Below are 8,543 nucleotides of genomic sequence, written 5' to 3'. Positions count from 1 at the left end.
CAGATATTGGCACAACTTGTGTGTGTGTGTGTGTTTTGGCTGCTGAGCTGTGCTCACCATTGTGAGGGCTGAGGGAGTGATGGTGATGCCTCCCCAGCTGCTGCCATTGTCCGTGGGTTGATTGTGATGTCACAAAAACATTTGGCTGCTGAGCGGGTATAAATGTGGGCCAAGGCGCAAGTCTCAGCAGTTGCCCTCCCCAGAGAGAAATGGGCAGCTCGGTGGCACTCAGCCCAGGTGATCTGTCCCGTGGCAGCAAGCTGGCAAGCGGAAGGAGGCAATTGCCCGGTGCTGGGATGCTGTGGCCCTGGTGGTCTCCTACCCCGTGGTGGCAAGCTGGCAAGCGGAAGGAGGCAATCACCCGGTGCTGGGATGCTGTGGAGCAAGGAGAAGGCAAGTACAAAGATTACTTGCTGGTGGGATCGCTATTTGAAGGTGACTGACACTCAGCTCTGAAGCTGGCTGATGTCTGGCAATGGACCTGATGAGGTTGCAGCTGGTGGGTGGTTGTCAGAAGAATTTGCATTCAGGCTAGTGGATGTTGCGAGGCTACGCTGGCTGAGATGGGTGCAAACTGGTTTGGAAGCCTTGTTTGTTAACAGGCAGCCAAACAGAGGAGGAATCTGGGGGGACGCTGTCGGTTGTTGGCCATCCCACTCACCTGTTTGCCTTTGCCTTACAGGGATGTCTGGAGCCGGTGAGGTTTTTCCCAAGTCCAGTCTTAAAAGTCATCAAGAGAACCGCAGGACATCCCTATTTACATCGGAGAAGTTAACGTGAAATACTGGCAGTGAGGAATGGACAAGGCCGTGGCCATACTTGAGAGAAGGAGCTTTGAAGGGAGACTGCAGGCGGACATCTGCTGCATTGCAAGTGATAGGGCAGTGGGGAGAGAGAAGAAAATGAGGGAGGGAACATTAGGCCACATTAGGTGCACCACTGAACTGCTATGAAGTCACTTTAAACAGGCATGGCTTCCCCTCAGGGATTCTGGGAACTGTAGGTGGTTAAGGGGACGGAGACTTGTTACAGTGGTTAAGTATTAGGATTAGGATTAGGGGTAGGGGTGGGGGTAGGGTTCCCTTCTTGTAGCTCTAGTTAAGGGTTAGAGTTAGGGTTAGCGTCAGGGGCAGGGGTAGGGTTGGGGTTCCCTTGGCAGGGAACTCTGGGAATAGTAGCTCTAGTTAGGGGGCAGGGTTAGGGTTAGGGTTCCCTTTTTGCCAGGGAACTCTGGGAATTGTAGCTCTAGTTAGGGGGCAGGGTTAGGGTTCCCTTCTTGCCAGGGAACTCTGGGAATTGTAGCTCTAGTTAGGGGGCAGGGTTAGGGTTCCCTTTTTGCCAGGGAACTCTGGGAATTGTAGCACTAGTTAAGGCTTAAGCGTTAGCGTTAGAGTTAGGGTTATCGTCAGGGGTAGGGGTGGGGGTAGGGGTAGAGGTAGGGTTCCCTTCTTGGCAGGGAACGGGGTCCCCTAACAACTCTTGGCACCCTTTTCCAACTATAGCTCCCAGAGTCTTTGGGGGTGTTTAAGCCATGAGTGTTTAAAGCAGCTTCATAGCGCATTAAATCGTGTGGATGTGGCCATGGCCTCCCTCACCCCAATGCCTCTTATTAATGAAGAATCGAAAGGATTTCCCAATTCAGATCTCTCAGAAACAGGAAACAGAAATGGAATGGACAAGGCTGTGGCCAAACTTGAGAGAAGGAGCCTTGAAGGGAGACTGCAGGCGGACATCTGCTGCATTGCAAGTGATGGGGCAGTGGGGAGAGAGAAGAAAATGAGGGAGGGAACATTAGGCCACATTAGGTGCACCACTGAACTGCTATGAAGTCACTTTAAACAGGCATGGCTTCCCCTCAGGGATTCTGGGAAATGTAGGTGGTTAAGGGGACGGAGACTTGTTACGGTGGTTAAGTATTAGGATTAGGATTAGGGGTAGGGTGGGGTGGGGGTGGGGGTAGGGTTCCCTTCATGCCAGGGAACTCTGGGAATTGTAGCTCTAGTTAGGGGGCAGGGTTAGGGTTCCCTTTTTGCCAGGGAACTCTGGGAATTGTAGCTGTAGTTAGGGGGCAGGGTTAGGGTTCCCTTCATGCCAGGGAACTCTGGGAATTGTAGCTGTAGTTAGGGGACAGGGTTAGGGTTCCCTTTTTGCCAGGGAACTCTGGGAATTGTAGCTCTAGTTAAGGCTTAAGCGTTAGCGTTAGGGTTAGGGTTAGGGTTAGCGTCAGGGGTAGGGGTGGGTGTAGGGGTAGAGGTAGGGTTCCCTTCTTGGCAGGGAACGGGGCCCCCTAACAACTCTTGGCACCCTTTTCCAACTATAGCTCCCAGAGTCTTTGGGGGTGTTTAAGCCATGAGTGTTTAAAGCGGCTTCATAGCGCATTAAATGGTGTGGATGTGGCCATGGCCTCCCTCACCCCACTGCCTCTTATTAATGAAGAATCGAAAGGATTTCCCAATTCAAATCTCTCGGAAACAGAAAGAAGAAAGACTTTGTATCTCAAGCCATTTTGGAAGGTCTTAACATGAAATGCCAATAAACGTATTTTTATTGTATCGTGTTGTATAGTGTTGTGATTACCATGGGAAGTAGGGTGGTAAAATGCGTTTGTCTTTCTGCATGCGTTTATAGTAGGCATTTTGCACTCACCTGAACCCTTGCAGGGAAAGGGACAGGGCACAATGGGAAAGGGTGGGGCAACCGGGCTGCTTAAACCACACCCCTTTTCCAAGGGAAGCACCATGGGGGTGGGCCGTCCGAGAGAGAACAACAGAACACAGAACAAAGAAGACGGAAGTGGCGCACAGTTCCTTCTGTTCCCTCTCTTCCAAAGAATGGAACGTCAACACACAGAGTATGTGATCCAGTAGTCACACACACTGCAGCACGGGAGAGAATGAAACTCTGGACATTCAGCACCCGCTTCTCTTCTTCTCTCGAACTCTTTGACTGTAACCCTGTCCAATCTTTTTTCGAAGAGGACATCTGCAAATTTAGAGGAGTGGGAAGGAGGAGCTGAAGTGTTGCAGGTGGAAAGGGACAACCAGAGGCCTACAAAAAAGAATTACAAGGAAAACAAGATTTGGACATTGAGAATTTGGACTGAAATTAAGAATGAAGAATGGAGTGATCTCTTCATGGGGAGATCGGAAGAAATATGGATTACAAATCTGACCAAGATAAAAGTTGGAGCTTTTGGGACATTTGGACTCAAAAGAAGCAAGAAACATGATTTGGGCTCCGCTTTTGAAAATGGAGGACTGGTTGGAAGTAACATGGAGTTTGCTGGGATAGAGCTCCTCCGAGACTTGATGACCAATATAAAGGGCTATCAACAAAACCGGCAGAGAGGGACTGAGAGAGATTTGAAGGCCTCGGACGTGAGGAATCCAGGCTAAGAACTGATATGATGGACATATTTTGGGGATTGAAACCGGGGAGGGGGGAGGGAGAGTTTTTGAATCCAAAGGGTGTACAATTTTATGTTGTTCTCTTATTTCTAAGTATGTTTAGTAATTACTATAAAAGTGGGAAATCTGTGGAAGGGAACTTGGGTCGACTTTAGGAAAAGACGTAAAAGATTAGTATTACGAATTAATTGAGGTTTAAGCTAAATCTGGTTAATAAGAACTTGCTGACTTAACTATTGGAATTGGGATGTATGAGGGGGAGGTGCGGGGAAGTCAGGGAAAGTGGTTAAGAAAGTAAGATTCTGAAATTATGCATGTTTGTGTCTGTGTCTTTGTGTCTGTGTTGTGTTTTGTATAAAATTTGAAAACCCAATACATTTTTTTTTTAAAAAAATCTTTTTTCAAAGAGGGCCAGATTTGATGAAGTGAAGGGCCGTGAGGGCCGCCAAAACAGCCCCTTTTTTAGGGTTTTACCCCAGGAAATAAACTGCCACAGGGGCCAGATTAAACTGACCGGTGGGCTGGATTAGGCCCCCCAAATGGACTTCGGACATGCCTGATAAGCGCACAAACAAGATGTAGCGTGTGCACCATTTCATGTTTTACTGGAAAACTGCAGGTCACTGTTAGCTGGTAGGCTTGGCCTTGGGGGGAAATCCCCCCCCCTTGAATCTGACTTAGGATTTCAGCACTGCCACTACAGAGTAACAGTGTCATCATAATTTCACCACGGCAAGCAGCTGCTTCATTTCTACTTACTTGAAAGGCAGGTCATTGAGTATTTCTTTTATTTATTTATTTTTGTATGAAATATTTATTAAGTTTTCCATAACTGAACATGTGGCCACTTTCTTTCCCTAGGAATTACATCCCTAGCATTGCATCCTCCCCCCAGCCCCTCCCCAAAGCTTGCTGCACCCCAAGGCGTTTTGCACTCACCTGAACCCTTGCAGGGAAAGGAGCAGGGGGCAATGGGAAGGGGCGTGGTGACCAGGCTGTTTAAACCACACCCCTTTTCCAACAGAAGCGGCAAGGGGGGGGTCAGTATCCAGCACCCCCTTCTCTGCTTCTCTTGAATTCTTTGACTTTATGGGGACAAGCACAATTAATGGAAAGAGATTGTTGGTAAGACATGGCTCAAAGTAAGGCAATGGGCTGGCACTGAAGCCAGTTAGGCTGCTTTACACTGACATAATGCACACTTTAGAGTGAGTTCCAACAACAGTTTCCCTATTCTCATGAAGAAAAGATGCCCAAAGAGTTCAAATGATGCTTCTCCATAACAGGGTTGTGCATTCTTGGTTACATTTTGACAGCAATAATATGAAGATTTACAAAACATAAGAAAAGATCCCTGCTTGATCAGACTAGAGACCGATCTGGTTCAGTGTTCTGTTTCAACAACGGCCACCTAGATGCCTCAAGGTGCACTTGTAAGTTCTGTGGGAGCGATTCCATTATTAAAGGAATATGTGTTCCTGAGTATGTTTGCCTGACTGAACGGTGTCCTGGAAGTCTGATTTAGGCCTCTTACTTGTCTGGATGGAGGACAGAGAAGCGTGAGTAAGCATGTGCAGAAAATAGCCTCCAATACACATTAAGATCTATGTTAGTAGTTCCACCCCCTTTTGCCTCGGCCCCACCCACTACTGTACAGGCATTTATTTTGTGTTTTTATCTCTTATTTATATGCTATGAACCACCCTGAGAACTACAGATGAATACAGGTACAGAAATTTGTTTGTTTGTTTGTTTGTTTGGTGGCTGTTTGAAGATTGCCTGAAAAAGAATGTGGCCCTGGTTAAAAACCAAAATAATATCAGGAGCTGCAGTTAAAACAGAGGCAAATGTGGTCATTCGCTTGAGTGAAATAATCAAGAAACTTCAAACAATACCCCCTCCCTCTGACATATTTCCATCTGTGCGCTCTCTCTTTCTCTCTCTCATATGCACACACAAAGAGAGAGCGAGAGAGAGGAAGGAAGGAAGGAAGGAAGGAAGGAAGGAAGGAAGGAAGGAAGGAAGGAAGGAAGGAAGGAAGGAAGGAAGGACCTACTCAGAAAGGTACCATCGAGCATATGAAAACTCTGAGTAACATTCAGTTAATGGAGAAATAACTTCTCCCAGGAAGCAAAGACTTCTTTGCTGCTCTTATCCAAAACTAGCCAAGCCTCCCAGCAGCTGTTCTTGCTGCATTTGTAGTTTGCACATCTGATTCACACTCCCAGAAGGCAAGATACACTATTGATTAAAGATTAAAACATGGTCTGGGGTTCTACTGGGCAAAAGATGCAGGGGGAAAGTAAAATGGCACAGTGCTGAAATGGTTTCAAAATTTCTGATTTTGGAGTGCATTATTTGACTTTCTGAAACTTGCAGCATTTCTTGGAGTGCTACATTTAAAGTATTCTCTTGGAAGTCTTCCTTTGTAACCTAAGAAAGCTGCCTGGATCAGGCCAGTGGCCCAGGTTCAGCATCCCATTCTCACAGATGCCTGTGCAAAAACTGCAAGCAGAATCTGACCACAGCAGCCCTCGTGATTCTCAGGAACTAATATGCAGACATATGCCGCCTCTGAACCTGGAGGTAGTATGTATCCATCACTTGACACATCGCTCATTTCACATGGCATCCACCTGGCTCCCCCCCCCCCTAAGAATGTGGGAGCCATAGTTTGGGTCATTGGATTTGGTGCTTTTGTAACTGGATTTATAATGGGTTTTAGTCAAATACAATAAATGATTGATTGATTGATTGATTGACTGATGAAAAAGTGTTTTTTTCCTGAGATGCTAACTTTCTCTCTGCATGTCATTCCTTGAACAGCTTCCTGTGCAAAGATAAGGCTTGCTTTCATTGCTCTGTTCATTTGTGTATTGGACTAGTGTTGTGTGGAGGGAAATGTAACCACTGGGCCGAAAAATGTCCCCCTCCTGCCCCTTTGGGTTTCGGGTGTGGCCTTCACAGATATTGGCACAACTTGTGTGTGTGTTTTGGCTGCTGAGCTGTGCTCACCATTGTGAGGGCTGAGGGAGTGATGGTGATGCCTCCCCAGCTGCTGCCATTGTCCGTGGGTTGATTGTGATGTCACAAAAACATTTGGCTGCTGAGCGGGTATAAATGTGGGCCAAGGCGCAAGTCTCAGCAGTTGCCCTCCCCAGAGAGAAATGGGCAGCTCGGTGGCACTCAGCCCAGGTGATCTGTCCCGTGGCAGCAAGCTGGCAAGCGGAAGGAGGCAATTGCCCGGTGCTGGGATACTGTGGCCCTGGTGGTCTCCTACCCCGTGGTGGCAAGCTGGCAAGCGGAAGGAGGCAATCACCCGGTGCTGGGATGCTGTGGAGCAAGGAGAAGGCAAGTACAAAGATTACTTGCTGGTGGGATCGCTACTTGAAGGTGACTGACACTCAGCTCTGAAGCTGGCTGATGTCTGGCAATGGACCTGATGAGGTTGCAGCTGGTGGATGGTTGTCAGAAGAATTTGCATTCAGGCTAGTGGATGTTGCGAGGCTACGCTGGCTGAGATGGGTGCAAACTGGTTTGGAAGCCTTGTTTGTTAACAGGCAGCCAAACAGAGGAGGAATCTGGGGGGACGCTGTCGGGTGTTGGCCATCCCACTCACCTGTTTGCCTTTGCCTTACAGGGATGTCTGGAGCCGGTGAGGTTTTCCCCAAGTCCAGTCTTAAAAGTCATCAAGAGAACCGCAGGACATCCCTATTTACATCGGAGAAGTGAACGTGAAATACTGGCAGTGAGGAATGGACAAGGCCGTGGCCATACTTGAGAGAAGGAGCCTTGAAGGGAGACTGCAGGCGGACATCTGCTGCATTGCAAGTGATGGGGCAGTGGGGAGAGAGAAGAAAATGAGGGAGGGAACATTAGGCCACATTAGGTGCACCACTGAACTGCTATGAAGTCACTTTAAACAGGCATGGCTTCCCCTCAGGGATTCTGGGAAATGTAGGTGGTTAAGGGGACGGAGACTTGTTACAGTGGTTAAGTATTAGGATTAGGATTAGGGGTAGGGGTGGGGGTGGGGGTAGGGTTCCCTTCTTGTAGCTCTAGTTAAGGGTTAGAGTTAGGGTTAGCGTCAGGGGCAGGGGTAGGGTTGGGGTTCCCTTGGCAGGGAACTCTGGGAATTGTAGCTCTAGTTAGGGGGCAGGGTTAGGGTTAGGGTTCCCTTTTTGCCAGAGAACTCTGGGAATTGTAGCTCTAGTTAGGGGGCAGGGTTAGGGTTAGGGTTCCCTTTTTGCCAGGGAACTCTGGGAATTGTAGCACTAGTTAAGGCTTAAGCGTTAGCGTTAGAGTTAGGGTTATCATCAGGGGTAGGGATGGGGGTGGGGGTAGGGGTAGAGGTAGGGTTCCCTTCTTGGCAGGGAACGGGGTCCCCTAACAACTCTTGGCACCCTTTTCCAACTATAGCTCCCAGAGTCTTTGGAGGTGTTTAAGCCATGAGTGTTTAAAGCAGCTTCATAGCGCATTAAATGGTGTGGATGTGGCCATGGCCTCCCTCAACCCACTGCCTCTTATTAATGAAGAATCGAAAGGATTTCCCAATTCAGATCTCTCGGAAACAGGAAACAGAAATGGAATGGACAAGGCTGTGGCCAAACTTGAGAGAAGGAGCCTTGAAGGGAGACTGCAGGCGGACATCTGCTGCATTGCAAGTGATGGGGCAGTGGGGAGAGAGAAGAAAATGAGGGAGGGAACATTAGGCCACATTAGGTGCACCACTGAACTGCTATGAAGTCACTTTAAACAGGCATGGCTTCCCCTCAGGGATTCTGGGAAATGTAGGTGGTTAAGGGGACGGAGACTTGTTACGGTGGTTAAGTATTAGGATTAGGATTAGGGGTAGGGTGGGGTGGGGGTGGGGGTAGGGTTCCCTTCATGCCAGGGAACTCTGGGAATTGTAGCTCTAGTTAGGGGGCAGGGTTAGGGTTCCCTTTTTGCCAGGGAACTCTGGGAATTGTAGCTCTAGTTAGGGGGCAGGGTTAGGGTTCCCTTCATGCCAGGGAACTCTGGGAATTGTAGCTGTAGTTAGGGGACAGGGTTAGGGTTCCCTTTTTGCCAGGGAACTCTGGGAATTGTAGCTCTAGTTAAGGCTTAAGGGTTAGGGTTAGGGTTAGGGTTAGCGTC

General features: G+C 48.4%; 1 long non-coding RNA gene across 1 annotated transcript; it reads left to right on the top strand.

Moving 5' to 3' along the window:
* The first annotated feature begins 1,086 nt into the window (after positions 1-1,086).
* On the top strand, positions 1,087-7,691 carry LOC309524128. The gene is made up of 3 exons (XR_014215810.1): positions 1,087-1,122; positions 1,250-1,326; positions 7,475-7,691. It is a non-coding gene; the product is annotated as an uncharacterized lncRNA (long non-coding RNA).
* The last annotated feature ends 852 nt before the right edge of the window (positions 7,692-8,543 follow it).

Source organism: Podarcis vaucheri (assembly GCF_965113315.1).
Source record: "Podarcis vaucheri genome assembly, chromosome: Z".
In the NCBI taxonomy this organism is placed as follows: Eukaryota; Metazoa; Chordata; class Lepidosauria; order Squamata; family Lacertidae; genus Podarcis; species Podarcis vaucheri.
Note: the sequence above shows the minus strand (reverse complement) of the source record. Positions and strands in the feature narration are given on the sequence as shown.